Source organism: Zeugodacus cucurbitae, chromosome 5, assembly GCF_028554725.1.
Source record: "Zeugodacus cucurbitae isolate PBARC_wt_2022May chromosome 5, idZeuCucr1.2, whole genome shotgun sequence".
In the NCBI taxonomy this organism is placed as follows: domain Eukaryota; kingdom Metazoa; phylum Arthropoda; class Insecta; order Diptera; family Tephritidae; genus Zeugodacus; species Zeugodacus cucurbitae.
This window is the reverse complement of record NC_071670.1, coordinates 21,817,476-21,831,560: the sequence shown is the minus strand read 5'-3', so window position 1 is coordinate 21,831,560 and position 14,085 is coordinate 21,817,476. Positions and strand designations below refer to the sequence as shown.

Below are 14,085 nucleotides of genomic sequence, written 5' to 3'. Positions count from 1 at the left end.
TAAATATTCATAAATATCTTATCTATAAGTGTAGCCGTTAAGAACTGTTCAGAAATCTGAACAGTTGCCATGGTATTAGTAACTCCCAAAAGGTTGATAATGCACTCACTTTTTCAAACAATATCTGTTGACTGTATTTTGCAAGTTCAAATTGTTCTCGACGTTTCCTTGTAGATTGTAGTAATGTCTTCTTATCAATTTCCAACGCATTGGATCTTTTTTTGAGTAATGTTATTATCTTTTCATATATTAATTTTTTCACATAGTGGTATTTCTTTTGCATTCGTGAATCAAGCATGTTATTTTTTGTCATATATGTTCTACTGTTGTCTGGTATCTTCTTAACACAAACGCCTCCATCAATCCTCTTTGCCGGAATCGGTGTTAAGGTTATTCCCCTGTTTCTGTACGATTTGTTTTCTTCGATTCCGTTACTTTTGTTGTCCATTTCTTCTTTGATTTTTCGATCCTTGGTATCGAGTTAAATCGAAGTTCCGTTTCTATCTTTTTCTCCGTCTTCAACCAATTCAGTTGGTTTTTCCTCAGCTAAATAGAATTCATGAGCCACGTCACATGATTCTTTTGTAACTTTATTGTCTGCTAAAGAACTTTCTGCAATAAGTTCTTTTATTATATTGGATCCATTTTTGGTAGCAGCATCAGCAAATAATGAAATGCCATTGGGACCACTACAATAAAACATTTTATGTAATTTGGAATATATTAATCTTTCCGTAGCAAGTGTGGTTAGTGGTGATTTTGTAAAACGAAAAGGCTTTGGCAACAATTATGTTAAGTGTGAAACCATCACAATTAGGGTACGTAAAGAACTGTACCTGTGCATTAGAAGCATGGGCGAAACTAAGAAATGTGTATAAGCCCAGTGGCCCAATACGAAAAGTAAGCTTATACAAACGGCTACAAGATATATACAAGAATTTGTTAACGTTTCGGATAAGTTCGCAGAGTTAGACATCAAGCTAAGTGACGAGTTGCTGGTCATAATCCTATTATCCAGTTTGTCCTGAAATTTCGAGAATTTCGTGATTGCGATGGAGACACGTGATTCATTTCCAACCTTTGAAATAATAAAAGTTAAGCTGTTGGAAGAGTTCGACGAGGAGAAGGAGAAAGAAAGCGTTGCCGAGTCAAGTCAGCAAGCTTTTCTCGCAAACTACAAAGGGGAAAACAAGTGGAAAGCGTGGGCATATGCCCTCAAAATATAAAGCGCCGAAAAAAAGACAAAAACATTGGCGATAATGATAAATGTTCCTTTGCAGTATTAGCAGCAACAGGCGTATCAGGTTTCCGAAAATCTTCGTGGTGTATTGACAGTGGTGCGTCTACTCACATATGCAGCGAACGAAGTATGTTTATCTCTGTAATGAAAAAGTGATGCTAGCATCGGAAAAATACGTAAACGCAGTTGGGAAATTTTATTTCTGTTGGAAAAGCAATAACTAATCGAGCGAGTGTAAGTTTTGAGAATGACTGTGCGATCATAAGAAATCAAAAACGCGATATTGTGTTAAAAGCTCCAAAGATAAATAATCTTTATATGTTTGATTGTAAGAGCAGTATGCATTCGTGTTTCGGTGCAGCAGAAAAGAATATTATGATTTGGCATAAACGCTATGGACACTTGAATTTTTCAAGTCTAAGAGAACTATCCAATAAGAAAATTGTGAACGGGTTAGAATTGAAGAGTGTGCCAAAAAATATAAACTGTGACGTGTGTATGAAAACAAAAATAAGCCAAAGGCCATTTTCAAACAGTGAGCATAGTTCTGTGAATTTGTTAGACATAATTCACTCTGATGTATGTGGACCTATGCCAAGAATGTCTCTGGGTGGTGCTCGTTATTTTGCAACTTTCATAGACGACAAGACGCATTTTTGTATATTTTTTGAAACATAAAAATGAAGTCCTAGAAAAATTCAAAATGTTTAAAAATCTCGTGGAATATCAAACAGAGAAACGAATTAAGGTGGTGAGAAGTGACAAGTGGTACTGAGTATGTCAACAATGAGTTCGATAATTTTCTTAATGCAAGCGGTATACAAAGACAGTTGACAGTTCCCTATACTCCTCAACAAAACGGAGTAGCAGAACGCGCAAATCGTACGATTGTAGAGATGGCTCGCAGTATGCTTGTGCAGGCTGGAGTTTGTGAGTCGTTATGGGCTGAAGCTGTTGCTACTGCAGTCTATATCCGTAATCGTGCAGTTACTAGACAACTTGGTGATAAAACACCATGCGTGGTTTGGACAGGTTATAAGCCAAATGTACGTCATTTGAGAATATTTGGTTCAAAGGCAGTTGGGCCACCATCCGGCCCGCATAGGCCCTTCATCCGGCCCGCCATCTTTTAGAGTCTTTGGGCATCCCAGTTGTAAAGGTTTGCTTCTATATGTTTACATGTGTGTGTGTCAATTAAAAAACTTACTCTATTGCAAGTAACGCAGTGCTCCCTATAGTAAATAAAAAAAGTAGTTGATAAAAAAGAGTACCTATAAAGTACTGTACTTTGCAAGTGCCTACAAATTGGTTTAAATCTCATGAGTATATCAAGCAAAACGCGTACATGTACAAAAAGAAAACAAAACAAAAGAAGCGTGCCATATGGCACCAACTGATTCAAATAACGCAACAACAAATTCATGAGAAATATTTTCGTCACAAACATCAGCACGAGCTAATGGGAAAACCTGTGTATTTGTTTTTTCGCATTCTCGCTCCAGCAAATTTTGTGGAAAAAATAGCAACAACATTCATCATTTTTTCTTATGAACCGTTAACCAAGAAGTAATAGGAAATCGTATGCAAAAAAAATGATAATTTGGGAGCGATGAAAAAACAAATTGTTTTTGTTCTCGCACCACAAATTTCATTGTTGGAAAGTCTTTGCATTTGTTTTTGTACAAATTAATATACATAATATTAATTACATACAAATTAATATAATATCAATTACATACAAATTGTTTGAAAAATAAGTAATTAGTAATGACTTCAAAAGTCATCTGTCTCTTATTTGCCTACGTGTGCGTGTGATTGTGCATGTACACGATGAATGAGTGCTTACATCATGTAGAAAAAAACGGCTCTCAATAAATCGGATTCAACTTGTTTTGACAGTTTTAAGACAACGATCGGAGCGATTCAAGCGATACATAAGCGAGGAAGAAAGTGAATTTGAGCAGTGTTTTGCGTTAAATCAGTTTGTGAATTAGTTGTGTTTTTAATAAAGAAACCTCTGTTTTTCTAGCCTTTGGCACTACATATATTATTTCGTGAATTATTGCATTGAAATATTAAAACGGTAAGCAAATAATGCAATTCTCCAAAAATGTAATTATTTTAGTTATGATGTTTTTCTTTAGTTATAAATATATGACCGGTCAACAAGCGATGTTCAAAATACCGAAAGAAAATTCCGAAACTGTTACAAAAATTAGTTTCATGATAGCAGAAGTCATTGCCAAGCAAAGCAAACCTCTATCAGACGGAGAGTTCGTCAAGGAATGCTTGGAGATATTCGCTTCAGTAGCCTGTCCGGAGCAGAATAAAATAATAAAAAATATAAGTTTGTCACATCAAACCATAGCAAGAAGAATTGATTTCATGGCCTACGATATTGAGTCGTCTTTAAAAACGCAATTGCAGAAATGTGTTTTCTATAGTTTAGCGCTCGACGAAAGTACTGATATGTCAGATACAGCCCAATTATCCGAAGACTATACCGTTATCGAGGAATTGTTAGATTTTCGTTCAATGAAAGATACAACCACTGGACAAGACATCTACGAAGAAGTTAAAAGTTGTATAGAAAAATATGAACTTCAAACAGAAAAACTTTGCGGCTTAACAACAGATGGTGCGCCTGCAATGACGGGGAAGAGAAACGGCTTTGTGGTTTTGATGCGTAATAGCATCACACATACAATCATACAGCATCATTGTATTATTCACCAAGAACAGCTATTTTATACGCGCAAGAGGGCTTAACCACAAACAGTTCCAGGCTTTTCTGGCTGATGTCGGTTCAGATCACGAAGACATTCTATACTTCAGTCGCGTTCGCTGGCTCAGCAGAGCAGCTACACTAAAACGATTCTATTCCCTGCTGGACGACTTAAAGAATTTTCTTGACAACAAAGAGTAAGAAATTACTTTCCTTACTGATGAGCAGTGGTTGGCTGATCTGTCTTTCCTGGTTGATATAACTAAATATCTTTCTGATCTTAACTTGAAACTGCAAGGGAAAGACTAACTATGCACACAGTTATACGAACACGTTCTAGCTTTCACAAAAAAGCTTTTGTTGTTGGAAAGGCAGCTGGAACAAAAGCAGTTGATTCATTGGGAGACCTTATCTACAAGAAAGCAAGATACCTTGGATTTTGACAAGTACGTGTTGATGTTACAAAGATTAAGGAACAAGTTTGACGACAGATTCTCAGACTTCAAATTACAAACTCCCTGCCTGAAAGTGTTTCAAAATTCATTTGATGTTGCAATTGAAGGCGCTACGCTGAATTTATAGCTGGAGTTAATAGAATTGCAAAGCCGCTCTCATCTAAAAACAGCATATAATAATTGTCTTCCAAACTTAATTGAATTTTACAAAAAGACCTTATCCAGTCAATACCCAAACCTTACTAAGCTGGCTATTCAACAAATTATCTTTGGTAGTATCAACAAATCTTTATTTGGTAGAACATATGGTTGCGAGCAGCTGTTTTCTCGCATGAAATTTAACATAACAAAAACCAGATCATCTTTATTAGATAGCCATCTTAAAGGCATTTTGCGAATAGCCACTTCTAAAACTCCAGCTGACATAGATGTGCTGTGCAAACAGAAAAAATGTCAGACATCTCATTAATTAGATTTTAAGAATAAGAATATCTTTATATGCTAAGGCCATAGTTACATTAATAATAATATATTAAGATTTATGTGATGTTGCTTTTTATAAATAAATAAATATACCAAAACTAAAGGTCATTTTATTTTTTTTTGCCCGCTACGGTTATGAAAATGCTAAACCTGGCCCTTCACAAAATTATGTTGGACGGGCCTGGTCTAGATAAAAGTCAACACCAAAGGCATGGTTCTCATTTACTACTCTGTAGCAGCAAAATTTCTAGAATTATTGCTATGCTATCGCTACCGCTCTCACTTTGTCGACAGCCACAGCATAGCCTAGCATAACAATGTAAAAGTATGTGCTCTACTCTGCTCCTAGTTTTGTTAGGTAAAAAACTATAGCTGGAGCGGGAGCAAAATATTAAATTCTTCGCTATGATCTGGCGTAGTGGTAGCAAAAAATTGAGAGCGGTAGCACAGCAGAGCTAATGAAAATTTTCATGTGCTACAGCTATTTTGTTTTTTTTTTATTTTTCTTCAGAAATCTTTTCGAAATATTGCACAAAGCTGTGCAATATACATTGAAGTACAGTAGTTTTCCGAATTAACGAATATTCGTTTTAACGAAACCGCTTATAACGAAAAAACAAATTTGTTACATTGAGTACCTTAAATAACGAACATCGGAGATTTTTAAGTACTCGGTTTAACGAACAACATGAAGAAAACATATGAAGAAAGAGAAAAAAATCAAATGACATCGAAACCACGTATATTTCTGGCCTAATAATGAAAAGAGGAATATTTATCAACGAAAATGGTTTTATTGTTTTTCAAAATATTTTCCATCAAGATTTATACTCTTTTGCATGCGCTCAAACCAATTTTCGAATCAATTTTTTTGAGCCTTTTTTTGAGCGATTGTCAAATTGTGCGGGATCCAACGAGAACAATCCTTTTTTACGGCCAGGTGTTCATGCAATATCGAATGTATGCTGGTGGGAGAAATGCATAGGCATGCCTCTATCTGAAGGTATGTTACATGACGGTCTTGCATTATCAGTTCACGTACGGCATCGATGTTTTCTGGCACAACGGCTGTTTTTGGACGACCTTCTTTGAGCGAGCGTCGGCCACGATTGAATTCGTTGTACCAGTTTTTCACAGTGCTATAGGATGGTTCTGTGTTTCTTATTCACTGGTTATTCGTTTTTATGTGGTGGGTCCCAAACCCTACGCACAACCGCACAAGCGGGCTTCGCCTTCTCACTTTAGCTCGCCTCCAAACGGATGTCTGTTAGCTACCCAGGGGATACTTGGTCTAAAACCGGAAGTCGTGAGCTGCTTGAGTCATATGCAAAAGAATCGTTCCTGGCCACTCCCAAGTGAATGGCAATCAGAAACTTTCCTCACTTGCGTGAACTTCTACATATGACCCCATCCTTCTACATATGACCCCATCTGAAAAGTAAAGTCCTCTCTCGACGAACCAAAATCAAACTCTATAAGTCGCTCATTATTCCCGTCCTGATGTATGGCGCTGAAGCGTGGACGATGACAACATCCGATGAGACGACTCTTGGGGTTTTCGAGAGAAAGGTTTTGCGCAAGATTTATGGTCCTCTAAACATTGGCAACGGCGAATACCGCAGACGATGGAACGATGAGCTGTACGATTTATACGACGACATTGACATAGTTCAGCGAATAAAAAGACAGCGGCTACGCTGGCTAGGTCATGTTGTACGGATGGAAGAAAACACTCCAGCTCTGAAAGTATTCGATGCAGTACCCGCTGGAGGAAGCCGCGGAAGAGGACGACCTCCACTCCGGTGGAAAGACCAAGTGCAAAGTGACCTGGCTTCACTTGGTGTTTCCAGTTGGCGCCAAAAAGCAAAAAGGAGGAATGAGTGGCGCGCTCTGGTGGATTCGGCTATAATCGCTTAAAGCGGTTCCTACGCCAAATATATATATATATATATATAGGATGGTTCTTCATAGCCATACAAAGATTTTAGTTCATCGATGCACTCTTGTCGCGATAATTCACGTCGAAAGTTGTGAAAAATTATCGCACAAAAATGTTCACGAGTTAATTCCATTTTTTGGCCGAGATGAATTTTTTAATTCCCTGTAAATAAAACAATTCACGATTAAATGACAAAACGTTTTGAGTGAAGTTTTTGCAAAAAAACGGTTTTCGCTACACCACCCGACTACCCACAGTGCCACGGGTGTGCCACAAAAAACCGGTGGCATAAAGTATCCAATAACCGGTTACTGTAGTACTACACAGTACCAGGCGTTTGCCGCAAAAATTCGGTAGTAAGTGGGGTAGGGTTTTTTAGCGAAATATTGGCAATACGGGAACCCTGTATATGCAAATTGTCAAAACAATATACACCGGCACAAAAAATCAGCTGATTTGACGTTCAACTTAACTCTAAATCCATTTATGCACCCGAGTTAACTCGTCTACATACGTAAAGAAAATGTGTATATTCTATCCGAGTAGATCATTTAATTCGTGGTGAAAAGGTGTTTATGCATGTGGGTTGAACTTACCCGTGTATAATATAACCGAGTAGAAATGAAGCATAAACGTAGTATATGTTGAGTTTTATAAAAAAGCTTAAAATTATTGAAAAAAACATACCTCTCTACTCGAAATAACAAAAAATTCGATGTAACGAATAAGCCTGACAATTAATGTGTTCGTTATTTCGGAAAACTACTGTATTTCAATGTATATTGCACAGCTCTGTGCAATACTTCGAAAAGATTTCTGAAGAAAAAGAAAAAAACAACAAACACATGCGAGAGCTGTAGCACATGAAAATTTTCATTAGCTCTGCTATGCTACCGCTCTCAATTTTTTGCTACCGCTACGCCAGAGCATAGCGCAGAATTTAATTTTTTGCTCCCGCTCCAGCTATAGTTTTTTACCTAACAAAACTCGGAGCAGAGTAGAGCACATACTTTTACATTGTTATACTAGGCTATGCTGTGGCTCTCGACAAAGTGGGAGCGGTAGGAAAAGTAAAATGAAATGCTACGAGAGTAGCGTAGTTTTTCAAAAGCTGTTTAAAATATAAACAATTCAAAAAATTACACATACAGTAGCGGATTCAAAAACGGGACACTTACTTACAGTGACTTTAAATCGATGTAGTATTAATAAATCAAACTATTTATTTTCCTGAGTGTACACGTCATTGCAAATATAATGCGTACCTTCAATATGCATCGTGATGATATCGCGATATATATTGAATATTGATGGATTACTTCGCGACTGCTAGACGTTCAATATATATTACGTCAATATTTTTACGATGTTGTTAGTGTTTTCATAAGAAAAAATATTTAAAAAATTTATTTCTTTATTTTAATATCAAAATTCAATATTTATCTTGCAATCCACGATCCGCGATCTGGATTTCAAAATATTTAAATATACCCTGCAAGACGGAGGTAACAAACTGCACAAACACAATCAAACTTTTTTCAGCTGTTTACACATACATATACAACAAATACATTTGTTTACAATTGGAATTGAATTGGAGAAAGCTTTATTTAGAACGAGAAAAAATATTGCCACTGTAAGCATATTGATATAATAACATGCTAAAAGAAGACATACATATCCCTGCAAGACGGAGGTAACAAACTGCACAAACACAATCAAACTTTTTTCAGCTGTTTACACATACAATTACAACATTTACATTTGTTTACAATTGGAATTGAATTGGAGAAAGCTTTAGTTAGAACGAGAAAAAATATTGCCACTGTAAGCATATTGATATAATAACATGCTAAAAGAAGACATATATTACATTAAAAAAAAAGAAAAACTGAAATTGAAGCGGCAATTTGGCCATTTTATAAAAAATTTGGGCTTGAAGAGGTAAGGTTACTTTTTGGTTAAATTTTATTGTTAATATTAATTGATTTGTTTTTTATAGAGGAGATATATAAAAGAATTAATTTTAAAATGTAAGTGTGATTTGTGTTTATCTAATAATTTGTGTGTTTTTACTAATAAAGTTTTAATAAAATTGCAGGCAAAATCAAAGCAAAGACAACGACCGGGACTTCATTTTATACAAAAGAAAATGTAAGTTATTTTAATATTATCATAATTAATTTGCTTTATATATAAAGTGTGTAGGTAAAAAGCGAAAAAAAGAAATGAATTGGATATACAAGCGGTTGGTACTCAACTCATTTAAATATTTGCGTTTGAATGTCAGCATATCTGCTCGTTTGCAGAATGCTGAACATATTAACCTCATTGGTTAAATATAAAATGATAATATGCAAAAATTCAAGTGCTAAATTAAATAATCATAATATTAAAAGAGCACTCCTGTAGGACCCCCAGAGGTGATCTAGTTATTGATGACCAGAGTATACTGAGTTTGTGGAGGGAACACTTCTCCAGCCTGCTGAATGGCAGTGAAAGTACAACACCAGGAGATGGCGAACCCGATTCCCCAATCGACGACGATGGAGCAGATGTTCCATTGCCCGACCGTGAAGAAATTCGAATAGCAATTACCCGCTTGAAGAACAATAAGGCGGCGGGTGCCGATGGATTACCGGCCGAGCTATTCAAATACGGCGGCGAAGAGCTGATAAGGTGCTTGCATCAGCTTCTTTGCAGAATATGGTCGGAAGAAAGCATGCCTGACGATTGGAATCTCAGTGTACTCTGCCCAATACACAAAAAGGGAGACCCCACAATTTGCGTCAATTACCGTGGGATAAGACTCCTCAACATCGCGTATAAGGTTCTGTCGAGCGTATTGTGTGAAAGACTAAAGCCCACCGTCAACAAACTGATTGGACCTTATCAGTGTGGCTTTAGACCTGGAAAATCAACAACGGACCAGATATTCACCATGCGCCAAATTTTGGAGAAGACCCGTGAAAATAGGATCGACACACACCATCTCTTTTTCGACTTTAAAGCTGCTTTCGACAGCACGAAAAGGAGCTGCCTTTATGCCGCGATGTCTGAATTTGGTATCCCCGCAAAACTAATACGGCTGTGTAAGCTGACGTTGAGCAACACCAAAAGCTCCGTCAGGATCGGGAAGGACCTCTCCGAGCCGTTCGATACCAGACGAGGTTTCAGACAAGGTGACTCACTCTCGTGTGATTTCTTTAACCTGATGCTGGAGAAAATAATACGAGCTGCAGAGCTAAACAGAGAAGGTACAATCTTCTATAAGAGTGTACAGCTACTGGCGTACGCCGATGATATCGATATCATTGGAAACAACACCCGCGCCGTTAGATCTGCTTTCTCCAGACTGGATAAGGAAGCGAAACGTATGGGTCTGGTGGTGAACGAGGACAAGACGAAATATCTCCTGTCGTCAAACAAACAGTCAGCGCATTCGCGTCTTGGCTCCCACGTCACTGTTGACAGTCATAACTTTGAAGTTGTAGATAATTTCGTCTACCTGGGAACCAGCATTAACAGCAATAACAATATCAGCCTAGAAATCCAACGCAGAATCACTCTTGCCAACAGGTGCTACTATGGACTAAGTAGGCAATTGAAAAGTAAAGTCCTATCTCGACGAACAAAAACCAAACTCTACAAGTCTCTCATCATTCCCGTCCTACTTTACGGTGCAGAAGCGTGGACGATGTCAACATCCGATGAGACGGCACTAGGAGTTTTCGAGAGAAAGGTTTTGCGGAAGATTTATGGTCCCTTAAGAATTGGCAACGGCGAATACCGCAGACGATGGAACGATGAGCTGTATGTGTTATTCGACGACATAGACATAGTCCAGCGAATAAAAAAACAGCGGCTACGCTGGCTAGGACATGTTGTTCGAATGGATGAAGGTGCTCCAGCTCTGAAAGTATTCGATGCAGTACCCGCTGGTGGAAGCAGAGGAAGAGGGAGACCTCCACTCCGATGGAAGGACCAGGTGGAGAGGGACCTGGCTTCGCTTGGAATAACCAATTGGCGCCAAACTGCCAGAAGGAGAGATGCGTGGCGCGCTGTTTTGGACTCGGCTATAACCGCGTACGCGGTGTCTACGCCAGTCAAGGAGAAGAATATTAAAAGAAAAGTGCTAAATATAAGAAGAACAAGTAAGGAAAGGCTAAGTTGGGGTGCAACCGAACATTTTATACTCTCGCAATTTATTTAGAGATTTACCTATATTTTCGCTTCCCTGTAGATAAAGTATATGTATTTTGAAATCTCTTCTGAAAGTGTATAAATCCCAATGTCCTTCCGTGCTGTGAATAAATGTTGCAAGTATTATTTTTTACTTAAGTTTTTATTTTTTTGTATTTGTGCGGTTTTGCCAATCTATAATAGAATCTGATATTGCGAATAGTAGCGTGTACGAAGTTTTATTTGGGCATCAAGATTTCAATTCAAATTATCGCATGACCGAATGGACAGTCGGATGACCATTGCGGCTAAAATTTGAAATATAATCTATACCATCTTTTAAGTTGAACCAAAACAGTCGTGTGCCTTCATATCATAATTGATATTTATGGTTACAATTGATAGTTATATTTAATAACATTTTATACTAATATTTTCGTTAATGCAATATAATACAATAATCCATATAATCTATTAAGCATATTATGTAGATAATTTATTATGTAGATATTATGGAGATAATTAATTGCATATATAAATGAGCTAATACTTTTCTTATTTTCCAGGCAACAATATATATATTATATTTGTTCCTGCTATTCCTGCAAGGACCACAGGACGACAGGGCTTTATTTCGCCAACAATGTTAAAATACATACATATATGTAGATTAAGAATAAAATAAGATTATATATCATTTGAATTGTTAAATTAGAACATAAATTGCATAATTATAATAATTTATATATAAATATAATTTTAATGTTAATAACTTGCAAATGTCAAAAATTAATAATAGCTTAAACTGTTTAAGTTTATAAGATTATACTATCTACATATTTGATTTTGTAATGATTGAAAATGTAATAAAATAAATTAAAAAACAAAAAAAAAATGAATTGTTTTTACCTGTTAGCGGAAAGATATAACAAATATAGGTAACAAACTGCTAACGAAAACAATGACCCGTTCGGTAACAAATGCATCTGTTCTGAATAACATAGGGGTAACATAGGTGCTAACATAAGCTTCAGCAGAGGTAACATATATATAACATGCCAAACATGAAAATATATGATGCCATTAACAGACGGTAAGTTGTCAAAACTTGACCAATAGGAGGCAAGTATAAGTGTTATCGTAGAACGGGACAACTTATGCAAAATGTAATTGGATAGAGTGAGAAGACCATTGAACGAGTAGGGGCATAGTGTTACTTCTTTCCCACGCTTCGAACAAAAGTAACAGACATATTAATTTTTGCTAATGTTTAGAGTAACACAGCTGTAACATGTTAGTTGAAAAATACCCGTCTTGCAGGGATTTTGTGATATGGATCGTGATCCATCAATATTGCATGCTAAACGTTCAATAAATATCGCGATACAGGAAATATCACGATAAATACTGGACGTGTAGCAGGCGCCAAAGTGCAAATATGCCAAACCTGAGAGAAATTGATAAAACAGCAATTTGGGCTTTGCGTTCTCAGAACTTGAGTGTACCCAAAATTTGTGAACAAATAAAGTTTATTTAGACTACTATCAGTGTTTTCCTTCAAAAATACAGTATACTCTCGAAAAGTAAATTCACAGAAAGTAAATACGATGAGCTTAATAGCTTTTAAATCGGGTAATATGTGAAATATATTTATGCCGAATATATGGGTCAAATTGTGTGTTATCTTAATAAAAATATAGCAATAAATTGCGAGAGTATAACATGTTCGGTTGCACCCGAACTTAGTCTTTCCTTAATTATTCAGGATGATTCTGCACCCTGCCATAGAGCCAAATCGATATATTAAATGAAGACATTTTGGTATCTCTATCATTATTACTATTTCCAAAAAAAAAACAATTTTCTATTGTATCACGTTTAGTTTAGAATATTTTAAATAAATGCCAAATTTTAAATTAAAATATCGGAAACATTTTAGTTTGGTTTCTAATCGAAAATGAAAAGATTTATTTTTAACTGAAATATTAATTTATGTTGGAAATACTTATATAAATCTGGTTACATAAAACAAATTTTCATATAACTCTTCTTTTAAAGAAAATCAAATAATCACACATTTCTAGAGTGTCCATTGTTTTTTTTTGTCAGCTACTGTATATATGTATTTTCACTTCAACCGTTTGTTAAAACCTAATGCCTGTATTAGGTAAAACTAATAAAAAAAATAAAAATACTATAACGGTGGGTAATATTCAATGTTCAAAAAATTTAAAGGGCCAAATGGAGTATTACCAATCCAGGTATGTATGCTTTTTATTTAAGATTTAACAATTATTTGAATCGCATTATACATATGAATCTAAAATATTACTAACTTAGCAATAAATAACATATTAATACTACAATAATATTGAAAAAACATGCGAAATAATTTAAAATAAACACAATAATAATGAAAAAAAAATATTTAATATTTATGTAAGTGCTGTATATCAGACTTTAAAATTTTGTGAAGATTAAATTCTAGCACAACACCCTAAAAAAGAAGCGTAGCACACAACCCAAGTACGCCTTGTTGTCTAGGCTAAGTATTGAATTATTAGGCGTGTTTTATTTGACCAGCAAATTAAGCTATTAGCTTATTTGCATGGAAGACTTAGCCAACATAATTATTTTGGCTTGTCATAAGCTATCATAGCTTGTATATTGAACTAGAGGCATTACCAGTGCATCGCTTTTTTTCATTCACATAATTTGTTTTTTTTTTTCAAATAAAAGTAGTTGGCAATAGCGAGAAACCCCATTTTGACAGATACATTTTTAACTTTCTTCATAAGTTGAAGATAGAACGGATTGAAACGATCTCTAATAAGCCGTCGAATTAATGCGATATTCAAGAAAAATAATTCATAACTACTCAACGTATTTATTTTTTATATGTATATTAATTCAAATAAATTATTTTTATTCACGTATTTGTATTTGCAACTGCACAAATTGTCACCCACTTTTGAACATGCTGCCAAGCACTGTTCATTACGATGTAATATGAAATCTTGTTTCACTATGCACTGGCGACTATTCTCAAGTAGCCTTACAC

The 14,085-nt window shown here is 35.8% G+C and overlaps 1 protein-coding gene across 1 annotated transcript in view; it reads left to right on the top strand.

Annotated features, from left to right (window-relative positions):
- The first annotated feature begins 398 nt into the window (after positions 1-398).
- Positions 399-14,085, top strand: part of LOC105220339 (beta-parvin) — a 289,141-nt gene continuing 275,454 nt past the window's right edge. Inside the window, exons 1-5 of the transcript XR_008471558.1 lie at positions 399-8,786; positions 8,845-8,875; positions 8,944-8,996; positions 9,255-10,996; positions 11,591-13,285. The gene's annotated coding sequence lies outside the window, so the exon portion shown is untranslated. The remainder of the gene's footprint in view (positions 8,787-8,844; positions 8,876-8,943; positions 8,997-9,254; positions 10,997-11,590; positions 13,286-14,085) is intronic.